The following is a 27,278-nucleotide window of genomic DNA, read 5'->3' as shown; positions in this document are numbered from 1 at the left end:
AGCAGAAACCAAGAGTCAGACACTTAACCGACTGAGCCACCCAGGTGCCCCTAGACAGTTTTGTCTTAATGAGATAATTTTGGTATGGCTGACAGTGGAGAACCCTATGTGGGGTTCGAACTCAGAACCATGAGATCATGACCTGAACCAAAGTTGGAGGCTTAACTGACCAAGCCACCCAGGTGCCCCACATTTTGATTACTTTTAGCTCAGAAAAATCCTTATGCCAGAGACATATTTTGGGGCGGCAAAATCTTCTTCCCTTCCAACCCTTTACCAAGTCTCTAGTTATTATACTTTTATTGGTTCATTTTATTGAATAATTAAATAGTATAGGGGTTGGCCTAATGTGTGGAAAGCAGAGGAATGGGTCAGGTCTCAGTGGTTAACAAGCAGTCTTCCTTGCTCCTCTGTCTTTAAAAACTCATATATTTAACTGGGATAGTCCACCCTCACTCAGGGGCTGGATGTTTGAGGCTGTAGAAGGCCCAGGAAGTTAATGAGGGATGTCCACTGCTGGAGACTTCACTCTCTAGGAAGAAACAAAAGCAGTTAAATGGAGTCCTGGGGAGGTCAGATAACCTAAAGCTCACTCTGTCAGCCCTGGTGTCTGGGCTGGTAGGAGCTCCAGGATCCACCCCCCCCACCCCCCTCCCGCCCCCCCAAAAAAGCAGCCTCCCTCTAGCTAAGGTTGTGGCTCATCCCTTCCCCCAGCCTGCTTTTCCTGGGGTGGGAAGAGTGTTTCCCAGGGCCCATGTGACTTCCACTGGCAGTGACGATTACAGACAGTTTACCAGTCAGTAAAACTGCCAGAGGCTTTTGTGCTGTAATAATCCTTTTCCTGTTTTAAAACTCTGGGGATTTTCTACTCTTGCCAGTAGTTTTTCAAGTCAGCAATTACGTTGTGGATTATGTAATGGCTAGGTATTAAAAATAGAAAAGACCAGCGTTTGCATCTATTTTAACCAAATCAAAACAGAGCAGAGGGAGGGGAAAGGAGGAGAGGGAGAGACCAGAGGAGGAGGGAAAAAGAGATTACGTGACAAGAAGCAGTGAGATCTCATCATGTGACTAGGCAATCCAGCCTACAACTTTGCTCTTTTCCTGCCATTCTTGGCCCAAGGGGCTGCACTCCCTTCCTCAGCCTCCTCCAGGGAGGAGACTTTGCAGAGAATTATAATATTCCTCAGCTCAGCCTTGAGTGTCTGCCTGCCTCTGACAGGCAAAATGACCCAGGGGGTAAGTGACTGGTTTTGATGTAATTAAAAACTGTATTTGTTATGAAAACATGCTTTTATTATAGATACTCCCGACCCTCTGACTTCCCCACCCTCACTCCTCTTCCCACTGGATTGCCACCTCTAAACCCCTCATCTAGGAATTCCAGGGCTGTCATTGATTTGTTTTTATGTGACTTCTCACTAATCTTCCACCCCCACTCCAAGTTAAGAGATCTCTGTGTTTCTCTGGAGACTTATTGAGTAACTTTAAGGGCCGTCTAATGGTGAAATATTAGGTGCCAGGTGGGTCTGGAGAAGGAGGGATATTTTTGGAAGGGGGACTTATTCTAAGGGCCTGACAGATCACACCAAAATATACCAGGCTTCCTACTGTGTCACCTCCAAAGTCCCTACCTCATACTGGATAGAGAGGCAGCTGCAGAGGGAGGTCTGGAGTTACTCACTTCTAGCCCTTGGACCCACATAGAGCCCATGCTGAGAGCACCCTACTTAGTAGGTCTCAGGTGGCAGGGAGTGCTGGGTACTTTGAAGAAGCACCTTGATGTTGGTGAATATTGAACTCAGATAGGTTTGGTGGAATTAGGGAGAGAGACCTGAAAGTCTAGATTGGCAATAGAATCAGTTGCAGGCAATGTTAGAAAGTTGTGTCCTGATTGTTACTTCCATCACACTTCTTTCTCAGAATCTTCATCTGATCTGGGGTGGAAGAGTGCCAACAGCTCAGAGTAACACTGGTCCCAGCTTCACCCAGCACTGCCCCAAGTAGTGGAAGTGCAGTGAAAGGAAGAGCACTCTAATTTGGGGATTTTAGGCATCATTTTACTAAATAGGTGGAGGGTTTGGGGACCTTCCTTAGGGCCTTTCAAATCATAATACCAATCTGGACTAGGAAGTGCTCATGTTGTGGCACCTTTTCCTTATTCCTGTAGGTTTTTAGTTCTCTGTTGCTGGGTTCCTATCTACATTCTCACCAGAGGCTGACTTTGGTAAGGACCACTGAACATCTGGTATGGTCCAGATTTTAAATTGTTCCAACTCACTGTGTCTGTTAATGCACTTGAACATGCGCGGTCAAGTGTCCTGCCCTTGGGTGTGGTCAGTGTCACTACAGCATCAGTTTTTTGTTATCTGGACAGGCTGGCTACTCAAGACCCAGGTAGTCAGCAGAAGTTGTAGGTCTCAGTGAGTATCTGTCCTCCACATCCTATCCCACCCCTGAGGCTTTGAGCAATGTTTAAGAGTCCATTGAAGTACCTGCCCTAGGGGCTGCTAGGGGCTAGGGTCAATCCAAGACTAAATCATTGCAAAGTTCACCAAGGAACCTTTTCTAGCTAAACTAAATTCTCTGTTGTGGCCTCTTTCCCACTCCTACTCGCCATGACCTCACAACTTGACCACAGCAATGTTGTATACATTGGTCATCCCCATTCTGAAGGAGGTCATCTTTTCTGTCATTAAAATATTTAATGGATTTCCACTGCCAATGTGAGGGCATGCGTGTGCTCATGCACATGCGCGTGTGCACGCACACTGTGTACACACACACACAGTAGTGGTGGTGCTTCTAGAGTCTGTTGCTTAAGATAGTGCTAGTGGTCACAAGCTGGTATAGACAGAGTAACACATTTTTATTTTATTTTTTTAATGTTCATTTATTTAGAGACAGTGTGTGTGGAGGAGGGGCAAAGAGAGAGGGAGAGAGAGAATCCCAAGCAGGCTCCATGCTGACAGTGCAGAGCCCAACACAGAGCTTGATCCCACAAATTGTGAGATCATGACCTGAACTCAGAGTTGGACGCTTAACCAACTGATCAACCCAGGTGCCCTGACAGAGTAACACATTTAAATAGATTTAACTTTTATTCATCCAACTAACAAATTAGAGACACAGTAGTGCTTATATGTTTCAGACATTCATTTGAGCTACAGACAGTATAAGATATAAATGATAGATCTCTTGCATTAACTTCAATACCAGGACTCAGAGCTAGACAACTACTTCTCTTTACTGCACATACCATCACACTCCTTGGACACCTTCTCTATCCCATTCTGACATCAGACTCAGAAATGAGTTTGGGGAATGGGCAAAGACAGGCTGAGGGTTAGGCTTCAGGCCTCCACATATTTGCTGCAACTCCTGTGGCCAGAAGTACCAGGCGATGGGCATAGGTAGAGGACTGGATATGGGGAGAGGTGGTACAGAACCTGATGGGACTCCAACCACACCTGAAGCTACTCTGTCTTCCAACAGAAGATGGGGGAGAGGAGGTTGGGAGAGGGAAGAAGAAGAGAAGGAGAAAGGAAGGAGTGAGGAGGGGAGGGAAGGAGGAAGCAGGTAAGGAAGAGGGGATTGTAGGCTGACAGGGCAGGCAAAATCTCATGTTTGAGGTGCTGAGTCTTGTGGAAGCAAGCAGGGGATGTCTTGGCAGCGTGGTATAACCTGGTAATCTGACTTCAGGCCAACCAGGGATGTCAAACAAGGGTAAGTGCCAGCACCTTCTCTGTATTCTCAGCACCCTCTTTCCTTCCATCCAGATAGGCCTAGGTTCCAAAGACCCATCTTTTGTGTCACAAAAGGCAACCTAAGAAGGAACTCACTAGCACTTCCCTGAGGGGTTTGCATTTAAGAGGAGACCCCAGGATATTACTGCTACTACTACTACTATATAAATCTTAGTAAAGCTATTACTTCTCCTCCTCTAGTCAAGTAATTTGGTAATTTAAAATTTTTCTTAACAAAAAATTATTAGCATAAAATTTTCCTAGTCTTGTTTTCCTATATTGTACTCTATCTTCCCTTTTTCATTCCTAATATTGCATATTTAATGCTTCATGCTTTTTTCATGATAATTTTGTTAGAGGTCTGTTTTGTAAGAACCAACTTTTGCATTATGTCTATTTCTTTGTCTTCTATTTCATTAATTTTACTTTTAATCATTTTTAAAAATTTATTTAAAAAATGTTTTAATGTGTATTTATTTTTGATAGAGAGAGACAGAGTGTGAGCAGGGGAGGAGCCAAGAGAGAGGGAGACACAGAATCTGAGGCAGGCTCCAGGCTTTGAGCTGTCAGCACAGGGCCTGACGTGGGGCTCAAATGCACAAACGGTGAGATCATGACCTGAGCTGAAGTCAGATGCTTAACTGACTGAGCCACCTAGGTGCCCCAACTTTTAATCATTTTAAAACTAATTTTGCAATTGAAAAGTAATAGAGTCACTTTTTCTTACAAATTATTATAAAAAGACCAGTTACCCATAAGAATGAACAGAGGATAAAAAAGAAACCTATGTGGCTTATAAACTAAAGAGAAGACCTTAGTTGCAAGTAAAATAATGCATCTTTAATGATTGATGGACCTCTAGGCTTGAGTGGGGAAGAGAGGCATCATGTTCAGATACTGAACATGAAGGAGATGACACCTGAACTCCCATTGAGCCCTCTGCCCCCAGTCTTTCTTCTCCCACAGGTGGCAGTAGGAAGGGTTTTTGGAGGAACCCAGCCTAGCCTGGCAGGGCTATTTAACAGGACCTGGCCCTTAAAGGAACATTATTTTGAAGGGAAGGAAAGGGTCTTATTGTCTGTTTAGTTCACAGTGCCTGCTCTCTCATCTCTTCCTCAGCTAAGTTTCGTTTTTGAATGTTTTCTTTAGTTTTTTTTAATTTTTTTTAGTTTTTATAATTCTGTATTTTGTGGAGAAATGCATGGTAGGGGTGGGTGTACTAGAAATAAGATCCAAGAACTGGGAGGCAGGAAAGGGTGGTCTGTATCAGCATTCTCAAATGTTTTGGTCTCGGGACCCTTTTACACTCTTAAAAATTAATGAAGACTTCAGATGCCTTTATGTGTTCTGTAGCTGTAGATATTTACCATAATACAAATATGGAAACATACATTAGAAACAGGTTTTAGAAGTACTTATTAATTATATAAAAATAACAGTAATAAATCCTTTATATATTAAAATACACATATATATATGTATGTATGTTTTTTAATGTTTATTTATTTTTGAGAGAGAGACAAAGCATGAGTGGGGAGGGGTAGATAGAGAGAGGGAGACACAGAATCCAAAGCAGGCTCCAGGCTCTGAGCTGTCAGCACAGAGCCCAACACAGGGCTCAAACCCACAAGTCGTGAGATCAGGGCTTGAACCCACAAGCCAGAGATCATGACCTGAGCTGAAGTCAGATGCTTAACCAACTGAGCCACCCAGGTGCCCCAACATACCTTTTATAAAAATATATCATCTAAAATAAAAAAAATTCAGTGGCACCTGGCTGGCTCAGTCTGAGGAGCATGCAACTCTTGATCTCGAGGTCATGAGTTTGAGCCCCACTTTGGGTGTAGAGATTACTTAAATAAATAAGACTTAAAAAAAAACAAACTTTAAACTCAGTGAGTCATTATTTTACAGTTTTGGAAATTTCTTTAATGACTGGCTTAAAAGAAGACAGTTGGATTCTCATATCTGCTTCTTTACCAGTCTTTTATGATACATTGCTAAAAACCTGCTTCATACAGATTTGTAGTTGGTATTTTTTTTTTAATCTTTTAATGTTTATTTTTTTTGAGGGAGAGAGAGACAGACCATGAGCAGGGGAGGGGCAGAAAGACACACACACACACACACACACACACACATACACACACACACACGGAACCCGAGGCAGGCTCCAGGCTCCAACACGGGGCTCAAACTCATGAACCATGAGATCATGACCTGAGCCAAAGTCGGACGCCTAACCAACTGAGCCACCCAGGCACCCCTGTATTTGGTATTTTTTATAGACTTTTCAGATAATTGTGGATATCTTCTTTGATATTTCACCAAAATAGGACTAATGGCAGTTTCTGAAAGGTTAATCACCATGTGAGATCTGAAAGTATATCAATGAACTTCTCATCCTCAGCTATATTCAACTCCATTGATCTGTCTTGTAGTTTGAGTGGGTCTTTTGTTCATTCTTTGTGACATCATGCATTAGTCATTTGGAAAATAATGGATCAGTGATTTATGCAGATCTTCCAAATGTAGACACATTTCAATCCATAGTATTACATTCATTAATATTACCACTTATTTCCTCAGCAAAGTCTTTAAGTACCAGGAAGCTGTGAAGCTCATGGTGTGGGGACAAGTTTTCTATAATTCTGATTTTCACTTGTCAGCTCAAATTTTATCATTGGCAAAAAAATACTATCAGTTTTCCTTGACGTGATAAGCTCACTTCATTCATTTTTGAGAAAATGGCTGCAGATACCCAAGTCTGAGTAATCACAGTTTGTCAGCGCTCTTTCCTTTTTTCTTTTTGTTGCTTTTCTAATAAAATGATGTTTCATGAAAAAAGCAGGTGGTTCACTTCTCAATGCAAACAATCACATACATGTATGTAGTACTTTGGTATGTCCTGATATGTAACAGAAGTGCTTTATGCATAGACCATTAACAAGATGTACTCAGGAGTCATGGTTTTTTTTCTTTTTTTAAGATTTTTTTTAAGTAATCTCTACACCCAACGTGGGGCTTGAACTCACAACCCTGAAATCAAGAGTCACAGTCTCCACTGACTGAGCCAGCCAGGTGTCCCAAGGGTCATGTTTTTAAAAAATCAGTAATTATTATTCTGTCACGGGCATTCTTATGTGAAGCTAGCCTTTTTGTTAAACCAGAGTGCCTGTGGTGAAGAATATAACTTCACTGGTTTGTGTTAGGTCCCCAGCAGTTTTACCCACTTTTGCTTTTGCATTATCAGTTCAAATGTCAACAAACTGAATACTGCAAAAAAAGTATTGGTATTCTTATAAAAATGTTCTTTACCTCTTGGACCACACTGAAAGGGTCTTTGGGACTCCCCCCCACCCCCGCCCCGGACTCCAGGGATCATAGTTGAGAGCCACTGATGTATGTGACTATGGGCAATAATAGCTTGTGGCTTTGAACACCTCAGTGTCCCTGGACCTCAGTTTTCTCAACTGTTAAGGGAGACCAGAGCTGGGGCTGGCTCTAAGTTTCTACACACTGTTGGACCCTGTTTACTAGTCCTTAAAGTCACTTCTCCCCTGTGATACTGCTTTCTTTTCTCCCTCCCTCTCTCATGTCTCCTTTTCCCTCCATAGCTCCCCCTGAGCCTACCTCTTATAGGTGGGGATCCTCCTTGTTGTTTCCCCTTCTCTGTTGCTCCCTGGGGTATCTTGTCCCCTCCTTGATCTTTAATCAGCTGTAGGCTGACAGCTCCCAAATTTCTATCTTTAGTCCTGATGTCTGTCCTGGGCTCCAGTGCTATGATTCCAGCTGCCCCTGGGACCCCTCCACCTGTGTGCCCTACAGGCATGTCAAAGTCAACATGTCTAAACTGTGACTTCATCATCTTCCTCAACACATTGCCTCTTCTTCCAGAATAGCCAGTGTTGGTTAATCTGGCATCTACCCACTGCTTAAATCAGAAGCCCAGGAGCCCTCCTCTCCTTATCTGATCCCCTCACTTCCCTCATCTAGTCACTCAAGCCTACCAGTGCTGCCTCCTAAATATTTTCTCAATCTCTCTCTGCTCTCCAGTTCTACCACCACTGCCTGAGGTCAGGCCCTCATCACTCCTTAACTAAACTACTGCAAAAACCTTCTCCCTGGTCCCCTTGTCTCCCCTTTCCAACCTATAATCCGCAGCCCTGGCTGGAAACCACAGGATTATCTTCTCATGGGCTTTTTTTTTTTTTTTTCTTTTTCCCTATTAAGTAAATACATATGGAATACTTATGCCAAGCACTGTGTGGGGTGCTGGGGATACAATGTAGAACTCAATAGACATAGTTCTTGGTTTCCAGCCCTCACAGTGTATGAGGGGAGAGAAAAACGTACGGGGCATAGGTAATCAAGACACAGTGTGATGGAGAGGGAAAGAGGAGGTGCTTGGGAACCTCTAGAAGCCTGAGCTGAGGGCTGCCTGAGTCCAAGAGGTGGTCAGGGAACACTTAACTGGAGGAAGCAGCCCTCTGAGACCAGGGGGAGTTAGCTAGGAGTGGTGGGAGCATAACGGTGAAAAGCTTTCTTGCTAATTTGTTCATCTAATTTCCCTGCATAAAGCCCTCTTCTGAGTTTCACTGTTGCCAGCAGGATAAAGTCCAAATTCCTTACCAAGGAACATAATCTGTGGCCTCATTGACCACTCCCCTGTATTTAGTCTGAGCTGCTTTCAGTTCCCCCAAACTCTGGCTAGCTCCCTTGTATTCCAGGCCTTTGCACACACAGTTCCTCATGCCCTCCACCCTTTCCACCCACTCTGAATTACCAACGTCAGTTGACTTAGGAGAGCTTCCCTGACCCCTCCTCCCATGTAGACTTTGTGGCTCCCTCTTCTGTGCTCCCCACCTGTGCATGCACCTGAACACCTGTGCACTCATTACATCATTATAGCTCGTCCACGTGTATCTCTGACTCTTACCCCTACCTCCCTGCCAGTGTAGAATTCCAGGTCTTGCCTACTTCCCACACCCTCACCCTGAGAGCATTCTGGGCGTCCCCAGGGTGTATGTCTCCCATGTGCTGGTGGATAAGGTTAGACAGCTACACCCTCCCCACTCCCAGCTATCTTTTCCCCTCCTCCAGCTCTGCAACCTCCCTTTGCCCCTGCCACACCCTATGGAGCTATCAGTTCTGCTGGACATTGCCACACCCATCAGACACTCGACGCCTGCTGGGAGCCACTGACACTCCTCTTGGCATGAGGTCAGCTGGCTCTACTGTAGGAGCAGGGCTGTGAGGCTGCTGGCACCCCCATTGCCTTACAGAGAGAGCCTTGAGGTTTGGTTCCACTGATACGTGCACATCACAACTACCACTTTAGCTCAGAATTATTTCCTTCTTTCCACTGAGCAAAGTTTTGGCTTTGGGTCAGCTTATTGTGCTTGTTGCCTTCTTCCCTTAGAAAGAGTTTTTTCCTAACATTAGTCTCTCAACTCTTCATGCAGATACACCCCCCAAGGTTCTGCCCATCAGTGGGCCAGATAGGTGTGACCTGCATCACCCTCCCAACTTCAGCCTGGAGGCAAAAGATATATGCGTATTTATATATTTAAAATAGTAGATTATATAAGCAATACTCAGTAGAACTTCATCTTTAAAGCATAAAAAGCAGTTTAGAAATACATAAAGTAAAAAGGTAAAGCTCTCCTTCTAGCCCTTCCCCTATCTTGAAACTTACTCTACTGGTAGACACTATTAATTCTTTGATGGGAATATTCAGACTTTTTGCTCTGCATTTACACATATGTGTGGCTGGCATAATATTTGAGAAATAAATCTCTTTCCTCCCTTTGGATTTTCCCTTTTCCCACTGTCACATTCTTGGAGCTCATTTCCTCCTGAGCTAGCTCCCCAGATTAGAAAATGGAATCAAGTTTCAGGTATCTCTGGCACTTGTATGCCAAAAGTTTACGCACTGAGGAAAACTTTAGGGTTTGCTGAATAGCTCAGTGAAGAAACAGGATTCTCTTGGGGCGCCTGGGTGGCTCAGTTGGTTGGGTGTCCGACTTTGGCTCAGGTCCTGATCTCACAGCTTGTGGGTTCAAGCCCCACATCGGGCTCTGTGCTTACAGCTCAGAGCCTGGAGCCTGCTTCAGATTCTGTGTCTCCCTCTCTCTCTGACCCTCCCCACTCATTCTTGGTCTCTCTCTTTCAAGAATAAATATAAAGAAAGAAAGAAAAAGAAAGAAAGAAAGAAGAGAGAGAGAGAGAGAGAAAGAAAGAAAAAGAAAGAAAGAAAGAAAGAAAGAAAGAAAGAAAGAAAGAAACAGGATTCTCTTTCACAGACTCAATACCTTGGCAAGAGACAAGATGGAAGAAGGATTTCACCTGGAGTGGAAAGACCTCTAACTCTTTGTAGACTTCCCCTCCCCAGACTGGCTGGGGGTGGGGGCAGGAGAGACAGGGGAGAAAGATCTTGTGGTGTCCAGAGTCCCACCTTGCCTTCTAGCAGATCACCTGGGCAGGCAGGAGTAAGAGCTAAGAGAGCCCCATATGGTGGGGCCAAGTGCAAGATTCCTGGCTGCCCATGGGTGGCACAGAGTAGCGGAGGCTATTATATCTGGCCTCAGCCAGCCTCACAGCCACCTCCTCTGTCCCATGACTGGCACTTCTCAGTGTTCTGGAAAACTCAGACACACCTAGAATTAACTTTCCTGTTGGCACGATGGAAACTTACCATAAACATTGAGTTGAGTTATAGAAACTAAAGTTTGGTTTCCCGCATACTTGAATTTATTAATGAGATTCATTCCTGTGGCTTGTGCTATTCATATTCTACTTTTGAAAAAAAATTGCAGTATCTTAAAAATGTTTCCACATCAGTAGATATCTATCATCTATCTATCTATCTATCTATCAGAAAGAGAGAGAGATCACCTGCAAATAGCAGAGAGGGGCAGAGGGAGAGAGAGAAAGAGTCTTAAGCCTTGACCCCATGACCCTGGGACCATGACCTGAGCAAATATCAAGGGTTGGACACTCAACTGACACACCCAGGCACCCCTATCTTGTTCCTTTTAAAAAACATTATTATTTTCGGGTTGCCAGGTGGCTCAGTCAGTTAAGCATCTGACTTTTGTTTTTGGCTCAGGTTTTGATCTCACATTTGTGAGATTGAGCCCTGGGTTAGGCTCTGCACTGACAGCGTGGAGCCTGCTTGGGATTCTCGCTCTCCCTCTCTACCCCTTCCTCATGTACGCACTTGTTCTCTCCCTTTTTCTTTATCTCAAAATAAATAAACATTAAAAAATTAAACAATATTATTTAAACAAAATACAGGCTTGTAGCTGGAAATTTTTTTAAATCTGTTTTTTACATTTATTTATTTTTAAGAGACAGAGTGAGACAGCGTGAGCAGGGGAGGGGCAGAGAAAGAAGGAGACACAGAATCTGAAGCAGCCTCCAGGCTCTGAACAAGTGGTCAGCACAGAGCCTGACATGGGGCTCGAACCCACGAGCCCTGAGATCATGACCTGAGCCGAAGTCAGATGCTCCACCGACTGAGCCATTCAGGTGCCCCATCATAGTTGGAAATTTTAACAGTACCAGAGGAGAAAGCAAAAGTTCTCCAGTCCTCCATTCCCAATCCCGAGATATAATATTGCTAACAGCTTGATGGTGCTTCTAGAAATTTTCTATGTAGATAAAGTGACATACATGTATTTCTGTATAGCTCTTTTTATATACAAATAATCCCAAACTGTATATACTTATCTGTAACATGTTCGATTCTTTATTTAGCAATTTGATCTTATTAAATGAATTCTATTATGTAACTAGATACAGTTCAACTTCATTTCTTTAAAAAAAATTTTTTTTACATTTATTTATTTTTGAGAGACAGAGAGAGACAGGGCACAAGTGGGGGAGGGGCAGAGAGAGAAGGAGACACAGAATCCGAAGCAGGCTCCAGGCCCTGAGCTGACAGCATAGAGCCCGATGTGGGGCTTGAACTCACAAACCATGAGATCATGACCTGAGCCGAAGTTGGATGCTTAACTGAGCCACCCAGGCGCCCTCAACTTCATTTCTTTTGATGGTGCTTAGTATTTCATAGAATAGATGTGCCACATGCATTTAACCAGTTGACTGGCATAAATTTCCAAATTTTTAGCTATTACCAGCTAAGGACACAGTGAACACAATAATAACTATAGCATTTGTTGACCACATTGTTCTTTGCATGTAGTAGCTCATATAACCCTTGTAACAGTCTAGTGACATAGGTCCTGTTATTGCCCCTGCTTCAGAAATGATGGAATTAAGTCACAAAGAGATCAATAACTTTCCCATAGTCACGTATCTGCTAGGTGGTAGATCTGGGATTTGAACCCTGGGATTTGAACCGGGCAGTGAGGTCCCTGCAGAGATGCTGTGCATCTGTGCTAATGTAACCATAGAATATATTTGTAGCAACTTCTATGTCAAAATAAATGCACGTTAAGCTTTAATAGTGCTAAATGGTCAGGAGGTTATTTTATCAAAGGAACAGTGTATTTCTTTTCATAACCAAGTGCAGAGCCCACTTGTTTCCTGAGAAGAGAGGGGCTGCAGAGGCTCCTATGCCCAGAGGCCTCACTAGGTTAGGGGAATTTTTTCTGCCATGGCCAAGGCTTTAGCTCTGAATCCTATCTGGCCTTCTCCCCTCTGGACTCAGCAGGGCTCCCTCTAATTAAGGCTATAGACACAGCCTGCCAAAGAAGTCAGCTCCTCGACTCTTTTTCTCTCTGCACCCTCTTAGTCTCTCATGGGTGAGGTACCTCCCAAATAGAATGCTGCCTAGGCCCCAGTTTCCCATTCCATCTGCAAGGAGAGAAAATGGCAGCCACCTACAGATCCGGAACTGACTGCTCTCTACTTCCCCACCTGCAGCTCCTGCATCAAACCACAAGGGGCTCCATTGTGGGACCTCTAGGTCTGGATCCACACCAGACCTGCTCAGAGTGTGAGACATAGTTTCTCCATCGCAGTGGCTTTTTTTTTTTTTTTTTTTAAATAAATTCTATGCCTAGTGTGGGGCTTGAACTCATGACCCTGAGATCAAGAGTCGCATTCTCCACTCACTGAGCCAGCTGGGTGCCCGCGTGACAGTGGCTTTTATAGGACTAGACCACTGGTTCTGAAATGGGGCAATTTCGCCTCTACCCACTAGTAGGGGACATTTTGCAATGTTTGGTGATATTTTTGGTTGTCACAAATTGGTATTGGAGAGCTGGGAGATACTACTGGAATATTGGGTAGAGAGAGGCTAGAGATATTGCTAAACATCCTACAGTGCACAGGACAGCTGTTCACAACAAAGACTTATCCAGCCCAAAATGTTAATAGCGTTGAGGCTGAGAAACCATCAGGTACAGAAGGGCAGACAGTGCCGAGCATATGGCTGTCACCGTATGACTCCTCCTGCTTCTGTTAACAGTGGCAAACACTTACGTCTTGTTCACTTGTAGCTTGCCACTGTTCTAAGTGCTTTATATCCATTAACTCATTTAATTCTCACAACAAGTCTGTGAGGCAGGTTCCACTATTATCATCCCATTTTGCAGATGAGGAAACTGAGGCATGGAGCTGTAAAATACCTAGCCCAAGGTTTCCATGGTGGCAGTCTAGGCTTGGTCTCCATATGCCTCTTACACATGCTCATGGCAAGCACTCCATCCAGGACCTCTCTTTTTGCTTCTTCTAGAGCCTTGGGAGCACCAGAGATTGTTTAGATCTATACAGGGAGAGAAAAAAAAAAAAAGCAGTTGACGGCCTTTTCTCCCAGATCCTGACTCTTCCATGTCCGATGGCTTTTGTATTTTTTTTCTCCAGAGAATTTGATCAAAGTGAGTACTGATCACAGAGATTGTGGACAACTGTGAAGGTTGACTTATTGAATATGCATGAAAAAATCCTGTGTCTTTCCTACAGCGGTCTCCCAGGGCTTTTTTGGTTTCTTGGCCTACAGGCTGGGCTGCTTGGGTAACAGATTTCCTTAGATATGAGAGCAAACTTGGTCACCTAGGAGGACAAGGAGGAGCTGGTGAATCAAGCTCGGGACACCAGGGACACAGGACTGTTCTGACTAGGCCTATAGTTTTGATGAAGGGGGTGCTTCTCCAATGAAGGCCTCCAGCAGCCAAGATGGGAAGTCGTAAATGGGGTGAAGGTGGTGGAAGAAGTGGGAAGGGATCTGTTGGATCAAAGCCAACTTCACACCAGAGGAAATACTTACTGGCTCATTAATTATAGGATGCCCATAGGATTGGCTTTGCCTTTGGGTGTGGGGGCAGCAGCCTATGCTTTAAACAAACAGTTCCATCACTCCACAATAATTAGCAGCAACAATAAGCAACCTCAACAGGACCAGATTGACAGGTGTCCCACAACATGCAGCCTCAAGCCTGGCCTGGAGCTGAGCTTGAATGTCACACCTGTGGAGCCAACCAGTCCATGCTCTGGCAGTCCACAGGGGCATGGGCACAGAGGTGTCTTTCTTGGGCCATTTGCCAAGAACTTGCTATGTATAGGCACTGTAAGACACCCATGGTGTCTCTTACCCATGGTCTAGAGAGTTGAAGAGACAAGATAAAGTTTGAAAAGTTAAACAGGAACACAAGAAATACCATATATGTCACATGTAAGGGATGTAGATGCTCAGAGTCAAGTGGGAATGCTGGATAGGAATTCCCCATACCAGGTGGATGGTAGAGAAGGAGGTCTATATCATACCACCAGGTTTCTTTTAAAAGTGGGAAATACGGGCACCTGGGTGGCTCAGTCGGTTGAGCGTCCGACTTCGGCTCAGGTTATGATCTTGCAGTCCGTGAGTTCGAGCCTCGCATCGGGCTCTGTGCTGACAGCTCAGAGCCTGGAGCCTGTTTCAGATTCTGTGTCTCCCTCTCTTTCTAACCCTCCCCCATTCATGCTCTGTCTCTCTCTGTCTCAAAAATAAAAAAAGTTAGAAAAAAAATTAAAAAAAAATAAATAAAATTAAAAAAAAATAAAAGTGGGAAATACAAAGAACAAAGATGGAAATAAGAAATCGTAGTAAAATACTAGACCAAGGTTTGTATTATTATTACTGTTTTAGTTACATGCCTGTAGATCTCTTTTGTGTGCATATATATGGATGTATACACCCTTACACATTTCATTACATAAATGGGTCCATATTGTACATACTGTTCTATGATGTGCTTTTTATACTTAACAATACGTTGTAAATGGTTTTCCTTGGCAATAAACTTCTTATAGATCTGTAGTATTTCATTGTGTACCTACCAACATTTAACTAATCCCTTATTATTGCCCCTTAAGTTCCTAACAGCTGTGGCTTATACATAATGCTGACTTTGTGTACATCTTTATTTTTATCCTTAGGATATAGTCTTGAAGTAGAATTGCTAGATCAAAGAATATGCACATTTTCAAAGATTTTGATACATATTACCCAGTTGCCTTCCAGATGTATCAGCTTAGGCTCTTACCCCAGTCCTATGAGAGCATCTTTTTGACTACATCCTCTCCAATATTAGGCATTATTATTTTTTTAAATTGCAAATTTGATAAGCAAAAATAGTATTTCATTGTTGCTTCTTTATTTTGCTTTTCTTTTTAAAAAAATATTTTATTACTTGGACTCTTTTTATAGGCCAATTAGTCATTGGTAATTCTCTTTGAAGAATTGATTATGTGCAGTTTTCTACTGGTATATTATTTTCTTGTTTTCATTTCATTTGTGCAGTATTTTATTATTTAGTGTATGTTATTTTTTTGTCTTTTTGATTTATGAGAGAACTTGATACATATTCAGGCTATTAACTCTTCTTCTTTCTTATATAACAAATACTTTATCCTAGATTGTCATTTGTCCTTTAGTTTTGTTCACTATTTAAGAATTCATAAATCTAAAATGTCCATGTAATCAAGGTAGTCTTTATAGGCTTTCCATACCATTGGGCTGGAGGTGGCAGCTGTGACTGGAAGCAGAGAGGCCCATGGGCAATCCTTGAGCTGGTAACAGGGGTGACAGGTGAGGCCCTCAGTGGGGGTCAGTCTGGAGAAGATCAAGCTGGACAGATTCAAGACAGAATGGAGAGGTGGCCAAGAAGTGGTAACCTTGGGAAGGGGGAGAATGAGGAAGGAGCAGGAGGAGTGTAAGGTGATTCACAGGGTGCTGACCTGGATGGCAGAGTGAGCAATTGGAGGATGAGCCAGAATTGGGAATGCATGAAAAAGTAGGGGTGGGGGACAGGGGCAGAGATTATTATAATTCTCCTTGGGATTGTTGATGGAAGCTCCTGGTGGAGAGAACTTGGTATTTGGATCTCTAGGCCTGGCGTGTGTTTCTGTCTTTGTGTTAGGCTTAGAAAGGCTTTATCTGCTACAGAGTTATATGTTCACATAAATTTTCAATACTTAAATGGTTTCTTTTTTTTTTTTAATTTACATTTAATTCTTAGTCTAGATGGAGTTTGTCATATTTTGGTGAATTGTGAGAGTTAAGGATTTAACTTCTTTTTCCTGGTCACTAATAATTAAAATACCTATTCTTAGCCTCCTGGTCTGAAATACTGATTGCATCTTACATTTCCATGTATACCTGGGATTCTCTGGTCTGTTCCAATGAATTGTCTGTTCCTACCGTCTGTTTTGATCACATTTTCTTTAAATATATCTTAATAGGTGCTAGTGTGAGGTATACTTCATCACACTTCTTTTCTCAGATTTTTCTTTGTTCTTTTAGGATAGACTTCAAAATCAATGTGCCAAGTGACTGCACAGGGGAGCTAGAAACATGAGTGATCCCAGTGGAGTCCTTATCCAACCATAACAGGAGCTGGATTTGATGGGGCTGGACTTCTTGATGCAGAAATCACATGGTCCTTTAAGGAAGAAGCCCCTCACTGCCATTGACTTCTACTTGGGGGTATTCCCCAGTCTCTGACCCAAAGACAGTCCTGTGGACCTTCAGAGCTCCTGTGTCTCTGCTGCTGTGGCTAGCCACATGCTCCCCACTGTAGCCAAGCCATCCTATACTGGGGTTTTCCTGTCCATCTTGCAGGGGATCCTGCCTCCAGGTAGTGCTGTCTTCAACCCTGGTCTCCTCTAAGGATTTCTTGTGGGTTAGCTCTGAGAATCTTTTCTTAATCTGTTCTTAAATGTGTTGTTCCGGAAAGAATTCTTCATAATCACCAGCACTGTGATGGCTTTTTCCTAGTTTCTTCTGTGCATGCCTGTTTGTACTGATTTCACATTTGCTTGGGTCTTTCTTTTTATTTCTTTTTTTTTTTTTTAATGTTTATTTATTTTGAGAGAGGGAGAGAGAGACTCTCAAGCAGGCTCCGTTTTGAGCATGGAGCCCCATGCAGGGCTCAATCTTACCAACCATGAGATCATGACCTGAGCTGAAATCAAGCATCGGACACTTAACCAACTGAACCACCCAAGTGCCCCTTTATTTTATTTCTTTATTTTTGTAGTCCTTTCTTAAGTGACTTTTCCAGGATTTTTAAAAATATATTTTGAGAGAGAGGGAGGGAGAAAGAGAATCCCAAGCAAGCTCCGTGCTATCAGCATGGAGCCGAACGTAGGGCTCGATCTTACACCTGAACCGAAATCAAGAGTCGGATGCTTAACTGCAGGCGCCCCTCAGGATCTTTTTTACTGAGGAGTAGTGAATGTACTGTAAACTCACAAATCCTAAGCACACATCTCAGTGAATTTTTATAATGTGTACACTCTATAACCACCACCATGATCAAGATATTTCTTTTTTTTTAAATACAATTTATTGTCAAATTGGCTAACATACAGTGTGTAAAGTGTGCTCTTGTTTTTTGGGGTAGATTCCCGTGGTTCATCCCTTACATACAACACCCAGTGCTCCTCCCAACAAGTGCCCTCCTCAATACCCATCACCCATTTTCCCCTTTCCCCGCCACCCCCCAAGATTTTTCTTGTTGCATGAAGGAGCTGTTGTGGGAGGTTGGATGGAGAAGGGTATCATGAGTGTGTCCCCAAGCTAAGGAGGGAGCTACACATCAAGTCATGTCTATACAGTGGTGTAGAGAGCAGAATGGTTAGAAGTGGTGGGTCATGTTTTGGTCCTGCCTCTAACTATGACACTTTTGTGCCTCAGTTTCAACAACTGTAAAATGGGAGTAGATGATAGCTCCTACCTCACAAGGTTGTCATGAAGATTACATGAGGCAGTGCATGTGAGTACACAAAAAATGTTAATTGTTGTTTTTGTTGTTATTAGTAATGAGGAGGAGGAGGCAGTGGTTCTTAATGAAGGGTGCACATCAGAATCACCTGGAGCACTTTCGCAAAATACACATGCTCAACCTGGCCAGATCGACTGAGTCAGAATCTATATTTTAACTGCCTCCAAGTTATTCTGTTGCTTATCTGTGGTTAAGAAACACTAGGCTAGAGGTGGCTGTGACTGGAAGCAGGAAGACCAGCGGGTGGTCCCTGTGATAGTGAGGGCTGGAGAGGATCAGAGCTGGGCAGATTCATAGCAGAGTGGAGAAGTGGCCAAGATGTGACCTTGGGTGGGGAGCAAAGAAAAAGGGGGAGGAGTCTGGGGTGACTCATAGGGTGCTGACCTGGATGATGGAGTGAGCAGGTGGAGGGTGAGCCAGAAGCCAGAATACAGGAAGCGGGGTAGGGAAGGCAGTGGGCCAGAGATTGTTAAAATTCACATTGGGATTGCTAATGGAGGCTCCTGGTAGAAATAACAAGTTAGTATTTGGGTCTCTAGGCCTGGGCCTGTGATATTTTTCAGAGAGTCATTGGTATAAAGGAGATAGAACCATGGACGTGGTCATAGAGCACATACAGAGGGCAGAAGAGGGCCAAGTTCATAGGGAAGGCCTGCATGCACTTTTTCTTACTCCTTCCCTAGAAGTAGAGAAGTGCTTGTTTCCCATACAGTAACCCCCTTGCCAAGGACTATTGGGGCATAAACTCTTACTTGAAGATGAGTAATAACTGCGGGTCACTTCCTCACAGTTTTCTAAGTTTTCCACATCCCCTGATATAGGAGCTTATCCTTACTCTTCAGTATCCTCAGACAGCACATTTGGCTATGGCAGTGTCTTATCTTCTGACATCCCTTCATCCCGTATTCTGTCTGTCACATATACTCAGCCTATGGTGGATGGCTTCTTAGACTCTGGCTTTCCTCAGGCCGTTAATATCAACCAGTTACTCTTTCAAGCCATCCCAGTACCTCTCCCAGAGATATTTGCATTTAGAAGTATGGGTGTAATAGAAATAATGGAAGTTGTTGGATTCCTGAGGGAAGGGAGTCCTGGAATGAATTAATCATTTGCTCACTCTAGAACATCCCTGTCCAGTAGACCTTTCTGCATTGATGGAAATGTTCTGTGTTATAGAATATGGCCACTAGTCATATGTGGCTATTGAGTGTTTGAAATGTGGCTATTGTGACTGAGGAACTGAAGGTTTTTCATTTTAATTGATTAAAAGTTAAATTTACAAAGATAAAAGAAAGCAGGCACTATCACTGGATCAATGAGAGATAGGGGCACTAGGCCTGACACGCCACTTCACTCCCCACTATCACATGTCCCCCAAAGGTAACTTTGAAAATGGGTATTTGGAATCAAATCAGCTTTCTTTCTTCCACTCCTCTAGCTTCAGCCCCTCAGTTTGCCTCCCTCAGAAGGCAGGTATCTATAGCTATCCCCTGTAGGCCTTCCCTGGTCCTTGTTCACCTCATTCCTTCTTACCACAGTACACTGCCCATGCCTTTCCTTCTGCCATGCTGCCCCCTCCCTATTCCTGCTCATGACACAGCAAGCCCCACTTCCTTCAAGAAGGCTTTCCTGACTCCGGTGCCTTCCAGATGAGGCCATTTTTAGGACCCTGAACAGATTCTTTTTGGCTTTTCGTTAGGGGTGCAAGTAGCAGGGGTGGGTGTCAGGAAGATGTAGGTGCAGGATGGATGTGTGTTAGATCACTGCATTTCAAACTTCCTTGACCACCACTCCCTGTGAGAAATATATTTCATGTCCCAGCTACCACACACACCTACATACAGATCTATAAAACCGAAGCATAAGTTTTCTAAAAATAACACCCTCACTGTGTGTGATGCACTTGGATATTTTCTGTTCTATTTATTTTTTAAAGAAAATTGCTGGTTGTGACCCACTAAACTGATTTCATAACCCAGTAATGGGTCACAACCCACAGGGTAAAAAATGCAGAGTGAGATCATTGTTCCAAACACAGGCCAAGTGACCCTGTCTAGACATCACCCACTGGGTTCCTTAAAGAGCCAACTCATGATGGCACTGGCAGTCACGTGCCCGTGGTGGTGGTCTACCTGGTGGTGGACCAGAGTCCCAGTTGGTCATACCATAAAGTGGCCATGGTCACAGATGCTGTCTCAGTGCTGTGGCAGGAGGCTGAAGTCTGTAAAGCGCTCCAGAAACCTGGAAGAAAGATGGCAGCTCAGTGTCAGATATCACAGGGCTGTACATCTCATTCCTCTTGGTGAAGCTCCTCAGGGAGGCAAAGCTTCCAGGCCTCGTGGGGCTCATCAGTGCTGCTCACTTAGTAGGGCTATGAAATAACAACTAGAGTAAGAGCAAAACATGGAGCTCTGTATGCAAGGCCACAACCATAGAAACATGTTACTAGCCAGAGGATGGATGGCAAATACATGGCAGGAACATTCCGGGTGGAATTAAGTCTTGAAGCCTCATTTCCCTTTGGACTCGCACCCTGATCTGGAAGTTATTGAAAATAGGACCTGCAGAAATAACTGCATCAAAATCCTTGCATCTAAACCAGGTGTATTTTAACCTTCTGAGGGCCTCAAGTCTGTTGACAGCACACTATTCTGACAAGAGTGGCTATCTGATTTCCTAACTCCTGCAGAAGAAAAGAAACAGCCTGGAAGGGTGGTGGTGGTAGGTAGTTTTTAGAGGCAGACATGTAGATGACAGGAAAGTGAAAGCCATGGGAAAGGACAGAGGAAGAGTGAGGAAACAAAAATCATGTTGTTGTCTAGTTTCACAGTGACTGCTTGTAATGATGACAACTTCAGTGGGAAAAGGATAGTTTTTAAGGCACTGGGGGACTGTGAGCCATATTTTAGCAACATTTCCCTTCCAAGTGATTAAAATACTGTTTTGGCAATTGAAGCTTCACTTTTTAGGAAAAGTATTTTATTGGAACCTAAGTGATTCTGGATAAATTCAATGCTGTCGAGCTGATCCTGATTAGGGCTAGCCATACTCCTTATGGGTTTGATCTCAGGTTCACAGAGCACATCCTCCCCACCCAGCTCTAAGTCTGCTTCACAGCCTAAAATCTCTCCGTTACTGTTGGATTCCTTTGTTCATCAGAGTGAAATCGTGCATAAATACTTTCCCATCTGAAAGCTTGCTGATAGTGGCTCCCTGATGCCCTGAAGATAGGTATAGAGAGGACACTCTGAGATGGACACTCCCTGGGGATGGCAGGCCTGGGTGGAGTGGCCTAAATGACCAGAGGACAGGACAAAGCCACTGGGATTTGGTCTGGAATGAGTTTTTACAGAGTAGCAGGGATGGACTTGGAAGACCAATTCCACCCTGTTCACTGCTTTGCCTGAAAATGGACTACTTGCTGAGGCAGAGCCAGGTATCTGTTTCTTCTGTAGCCTGTCCACTCAAGGCTCCCTGGCCACCCAGTCCCCAGATCTGCTGCTGTGAGTCACCCCGAATGACTGCAAGGGTGCTCCAATCAGTGAGGGGACCTCAGAGAAAAGCCAAATATTTCTGAGACAAAGATTATTTATTTATTCCACGCCATCTGAGAAAGCGAACATTAAGTAGAAGCCAGTGGGGTTAGAGATGTGTTCCACCACCAGGAGGTTTCTGTCTTAACAATAGATGGTTATATAGTGTGTGTGCATAATACATTACACATTCTCTTGTTGATATTTGCAAATGCTGTTTGATTACAAAATGATGAAACATTTCTCCTAATGGGGGAGAATAATAATAATAATAATAGTAAACTAAAATAACAATATGAAAAGTCTTTGAAAAGATTTCAGAGGTTTGCAGAGCCATTCATTGATGTGTCCCCAAGGCCAGAAGTGGAGTAGGGTTTGGTCAAGTGGTGGTTCTAAGAAACTGCATAATAAAAAATTTTTTTTTTTCAGGAGGAATATAATGTGAGGGGTAGAGAAAAATCACCCAATTCTAACTAGTGGAAATTAGATTCTTATGATGAAATTAAAACGATTTTAACAGGGAGAAGGGTGGGCAGCAGCAGCAAAAGACAGATGAGCTTAGATTTTCCTACTGATTTTTCTCATGTATGTGATTCCTTGTGTGTGATACACCCATGTCAGAATGTCCAGAAGGACCGAAGTCCAGAATTAGCAGTGATTGTAAAGGAAGCCCGTCTAGCACAGAGGTTGCTTGTCTGCTTCCTTATTGAAGTCTGTTATGAGCAAGAGGATGAACAGGCAAAGAGGCAAAAACAGGCCCTCTGTCAGGGAGAGACACAGAGTGTTAATGTAAGAGAGAAAGAAAAATGCCCTATTTCCATTTGTTTCCAACTTTGTTGTCCTTGAAAATAGTCGTTGAATGGTGGGGGGTGGGGTGTGGGGGGGAGGAGTAACAACAGAGATCATATGGAGTGAAATGAAGTACCCAATAGTAGAGGAGATGTTAGTGGAATATTCTTAACCCCTGCCTGGGGCAAAGTTCACCTGTCTTCAAGAAGTCACACCCCAATGTAGAAACTGTCATATGTAGAGATGAGTTCACGGCAGTGCAGGGTGTGGTCCCTCAGGAAAGGGGTGGGTCGGGGCGGCAGGCAGAGGCTTCCTTCCTTGGAAACCAGCTCCTGAAACTGTGACTTGGCTCTGAAGGCATGAGGTCTGCTGTCTTTATCAGTCCAGTGCTCTCCCTGGCTATTTGTTGTGGGGGTGGCTGTGCACAAGGTGCACCCAGAGCAAGTGCTAGGACTGGCCAGGCTGGCCTGGCAGGTCTAAGGGTGTGGGGCCCTGCCCCACAGATGGGGCCTACAACACCATTCCTGAGCTTCAGGGCCCAAACACTAAAGCTTCCTGTGTGTGTCTCTTCTGTGCCTAGCATTGTGCTGGGCGTTCTCCAGTGGTGTCATGACTCATCATATCCTGGGAGATGGTTGGTATCAGGTCATCCCCATTTTATAACTAAGTAAAAAGGCTGGGACGTTAAGTGTCTTATAAAGGGGAGAGCCAGGACTTGGAGCCAAAGTTTTCAAGGCCAAAATCGGGTGCTGTTTCCATACCCCACCCTGGGCAAGACCGGAAGTGACTCAGTTGAGAAACCTGCCTTTGGGAGGAGATGGAGCCAGAGGTCCAATAACTGACCACCTCAGCCCAGGGGAAAGGCTAGAATGGTTCTGTGAGGCCTACGCTTCCAGGTCAGTCTTCTCCTCAGATCACTGTCCATTCATGGGACCCACTCCTCCCCCTGCCCCACAGAGCCAACACCTGCCTGTGAAATGCTTAGGGGACCCCTCCTGCAGAGTGGTCCTTGCCCACTCTTCATGAAAACATCTCTCAACCAGTGGTCATTTTAGAAAAGGAAGGTTGTAGTCTAGAAACATGTTTTTAGGCAGCAGTGGTCTTTCCCACCTGTAAAAACTATTTTTGGGGGAACAGTTTTAGGTTTACAGCAAATTATGAGGATGGTACAAAGATTTCCCATATACCCTCTGCCCCTCAAACATGCAGAGCTGTCCCTGTCATCAACACCCCCCACCAGATTGATACATTTGTTAGAATTGATGAATCTGTGTTGTGGCCCTTTTATCCAAACAAAATTTCATCTTAATATGCTTAAAATTGAAAACAGATACAAAGAGAACTATTCTGTGCCAAGAGATTGTGGGGAAACCTGTGCATGCCTCCCATTTCCTGACCCCCTCCTACTACCGCACGCAGACTCTCCAGAACCCAGATGTAGTTTATGGCTCCTGCTCTGAGGTGGGGAGAAATAATGCTACTCTATTAATGAGCTGTTTTCCCAGTCTGTGCCTCTAGAACCTAAGTTCCAAGTGCCAGGTTAAAAAAAAAAGGTAAAATATACATAACATAAAATTTACCATTTTAACCATTTTTGACTGTACAGTTTAGTGGCATTATGTATATTTATATTGTTTTATAACCATTACCACCATTCATCTCCAGACCTTTTTCATCATCCCAAACTGAAACTCTGTACCCCTTTAAACAATAATGCCCTATCTTCTCTCCCTCCAGATCCTAGCAACCACCATTCTACTCTATCTCTATGAATTTGCCTATTTTAGGTACCTCATAAGTGGAATCAAACACTTAGTATAATGTCTTCAAGATTTATCCATGTGGTAGTATGTGTCAGAATTTCCTTCCTTTTTAAGGTTGAATAATATTCCATTATATGTATATACCACATTTATTTATCCATTCATCTGTTGATGGATATTTGAGTTGCTTCCATTTTTTGGCTGTTGTTAATAACGCTGCTCTGAACATCGGTGTACAAATATGTGTTCTGATGTCTGCTTTTAATTCTTTTGTGTATATACCCAGAAGTGGAATTGCTGGATCATATGATAATTCTATGTTTAACTTTTTGAAGAACCATCATACCATTGTCCATGAAGATGCACCATTTTATATACCTATTAGCAATGCACAAGGGTTCCAATTTCTCTACGGCCTTGCCATCATGGCAGGAGTTTTTAATCCCTTTTAAGTTTATTTATTGGGGCATCTAGGTGGCTCAGTCAGTTGAGCGTCTGACTTCAGCTCGGGTCATGATCTCATGTTTCGTGAATTCGAGCCCCGCGTCAGGCTCGCTGCTATCAGGTCAGAGCCTGCTTCGGATCCTCTGTCCCTCCCCACTCTCTCTGCCTGCCCCCTTGCTCATGCTCTCTCTCTCAAAAATGAATAAACATTAAAAAACAAACATTAAAAAAAAGTTTGTTTATTTTGAGAGAGAGCGAGAGCACATGAGCAGGGGAAGGGCAGAGAGAGAAGGAGACAGAATCTGAAGCAGACTCTGCACTATTAGCATGGAGCCCAACGTGGGGCTCAAACTCATGAACTGTGAGATCATGACCTGAGCTGAAATCAAGAGTTGGACACTTAACTGACTGATCTACCCAGGTGCCCCAGGAGTTTTTAATATCTTGTTTATGGCTGTATCTGCAGAGACTAGGACAGTGCCTAGCATGTAGTAGGGACTTAAAAATATTTGTTGAGTTGAATGAGTGTGAGGCCTTGGTCTCTGGGCAGCTGTACCAGGGAGCCCTCCTACCTATTAAGCAGTCAACAGAGACTTCCTTCTAGTCCCTTCTCAGCTCTAGGAGGATCACCCTTTTGATGAGGTAAGTTACCTAAATGTGCCCACTGGTGTCAAAGAGGAAATGGTTCACTGGAGATCAGTGAATCTAACATGCTGGCCAGCATGGGAGTCTGTCAGACTGTGGGTCTCAACTTATTTGTGGCTCCTGAAACCCCATTTTTAGTGGTTAAAACCAGCATTTATGAAAAATGAAATAGAAAAAAAAATCAGGGTATACCACATGGAAGAAAAAGTAAATATCGTTTTGTGAAACTTTGTTTTTAATGTGATATTTATGTATGTTTGTAATGGATCACAAAGAATTTGAAAAAGACTGTTGGATAGGGTATGCAGCCTCTGCTTAAAGAATTCCTTGTGGTAGGGAGTTTATTGCCTCACAAGTAAACTTATGCTGCTTGGGGGTTTGCTGAAACATTGGAATATTCCTCCTTTATTGAGTGGAGACCATTCAGCTGACAGATCTTTCCTTTGAGGTCCCACTGTGTGCTAGAACCTGTAATAGGCACTTGAGATGAAGAGGAATAGAGGGTGCCTACAGGAGTTAATGGAGAAGACAGGTAGGAGAAGAAGAAAGGGATAGACTGATGTGGGAATGGAGGGATGGGAATGCTGCCCGGGGGAGTCCAGGAAGGAGCCAGAATGAGCCTTGGAGGGTGAATAGGAATTTGCTATTCTCCGCTAAGAGAAAAGCTTATGGGAAAGGATGGAGATGAGAAAGGGCAGATTATGTTCAAAAAATGGCAAGTAACCTGGTCTGGCCGGAGTCCAGGGTCCTAAGGAGGTCAGAGGTGGGGGGGGGGGGGCAACTTGGGGGGCATGGAGCAGAAGAGCAAGCAAAGCTCAGATATGAAAAGGTCTTTGTGTCAAGAGCTTAGGTTTTCACCCTACAGCCAGAGGGGTGTCTTTTGAATATTTAGAAGACAAATACTTGTCAGGATGTGTACGAGGCTCTGGGGAATTAGGGTGAATGAAACCTGAGAAGCCATCACCCCAGTGTGGGGAGCTGGTATGAAGTAAGAGTCACACAGAGACAAATGGTTATAGAGAGTGACATGAGCAGTGTGATGGAAAATAACAGAGTCCTATGAGAAAGGTACCCTGGTTTAGACTAGGAGGGAAGGCTTCTGTGAGGGAATAATGGTTAAGTTGCCACCTGCAAGTGAAGAGCCTTCTCCACAGAGGTGGCAGCATGAGGAAAGGCTATGGGCTCCCAGAAGACCCTGGAACAAAAGGCAGCTGAGAAGGGGAGGTGGGTGTGGCTGAGCCAGCTCAGGGAGGGCCCAGGAACAAGGTGGGACAGGCCTAGAGTAAGAATTTGGGATTTTATCCTAAAGGCAGTGAGAAGCCACCGGAGTTTAAGCAGGTGTAGCAGTGTGTGTGTGTGTGTGTGTGTGTGTGTGTGTGTGTGAGAGAGAGAGAGAGAGAGAGAGAGAGAGAGAGAGAGGGAGAGAGAGAGACAGGTTGAGAGAAATTATTTATTTTTACATGAAAGGAAAAGTACATCCAGGGCAAAGATCAGAGTCAGGAGGTCTAGAGGAACAGAAGGAAGGGAGGCAGTGACAGACTGTGGAAAACCCACCCTAGTTTTCTATGGATCCTGGAGCTTGGCTGTTTGGACCTGAGGTTGGAGATAGAAGTAACAGGAGATGCCTAGAGGATATGACACTTGGGGAAACGTTGGCGTCTTTTGCCAGAGGGCTGGGAGTGGGGAAGAGAGTCTTACCAGGAATCCTTTTCCTGGTTTCTTCTTCTTACTCAGACTGGCCCACCTCTAGATCTTTGTCCAGGCTGTTCGCCCTCCCTGGAACATCATTCCTGCTCCTTTCTCTTTCTTCCCAACCCAGGGTGGCTCATCCCTCAAAGCCTAAAGGAAGGCCCATATTCACTATGAGGCTTTCCCTACCTTTCTGACTTCCCATCCCTGCCAAGCCCAGCCCTGCACTGTCTGTGACCAGCAGGGATGGGAAGAATGGTGTTCCTGGCATGTATTGTGACACTGCACCTATGGGGAACCCTCTTCAGTTCCAGTTTGGCACAGGACAAAAGTCTTCCCCACTGAGTGACCTCACAATCCCCTCCTACTTTCCTGGCTCCCAGTGAGAGACACACATGGCAGGGGCCCCAATCAGTGTGTTCAAGTCAGCATGAG

The 27,278-nt window shown here is 44.0% G+C and overlaps 1 protein-coding gene and 1 long non-coding RNA gene across 16 annotated transcripts in view; one reads left to right on the top strand and one right to left on the bottom strand.

Annotated features, from left to right (window-relative positions):
* The window catches only part of ASPRV1 (aspartic peptidase retroviral like 1), a 111,737-nt gene that overhangs the window by 54,293 nt on the left and 30,166 nt on the right, over positions 1 to 27,278 (top strand). For 3 of the 14 annotated variants that reach the window (XR_007462240.1, XR_007462241.1, XR_007462242.1), the window contains one exon: positions 4,233 to 4,529. The exons of 10 other annotated variants lie outside the window; for them this stretch is intronic. The gene's annotated coding sequence lies outside the window, so the exon portion shown is untranslated. Of the gene's footprint in view, positions 1 to 4,232; positions 4,530 to 15,498; positions 17,972 to 27,278 lie in introns of those variants that run through there. One more of the 14 variants, XM_049651611.1, reaches the window with a different exon arrangement.
* On the bottom strand, positions 284 to 27,278 carry LOC125937073 (uncharacterized). Of its 2 annotated transcripts, none has more exons than XR_007462244.1 (3): positions 26,853 to 27,278; positions 20,113 to 20,221; positions 284 to 532 (listed from the first exon to the last, which is right to left on the bottom strand). It is a non-coding gene; the product is annotated as an uncharacterized LOC125937073 (long non-coding RNA). The 2 variants fall into 2 exon arrangements; XR_007462243.1 differs by having other exon boundaries at positions 20,146 to 20,221; positions 26,853 to 27,262.

This window comes from Panthera uncia, assembly GCF_023721935.1.
Source record: "Panthera uncia isolate 11264 chromosome A3 unlocalized genomic scaffold, Puncia_PCG_1.0 HiC_scaffold_11, whole genome shotgun sequence".
NCBI lineage: Eukaryota > Metazoa > Chordata > Mammalia > Carnivora > Felidae > Panthera > Panthera uncia.
The sequence above is the reverse complement of the archived record's forward strand: the minus strand, read 5'-3'. Positions and strand labels throughout refer to the sequence as shown.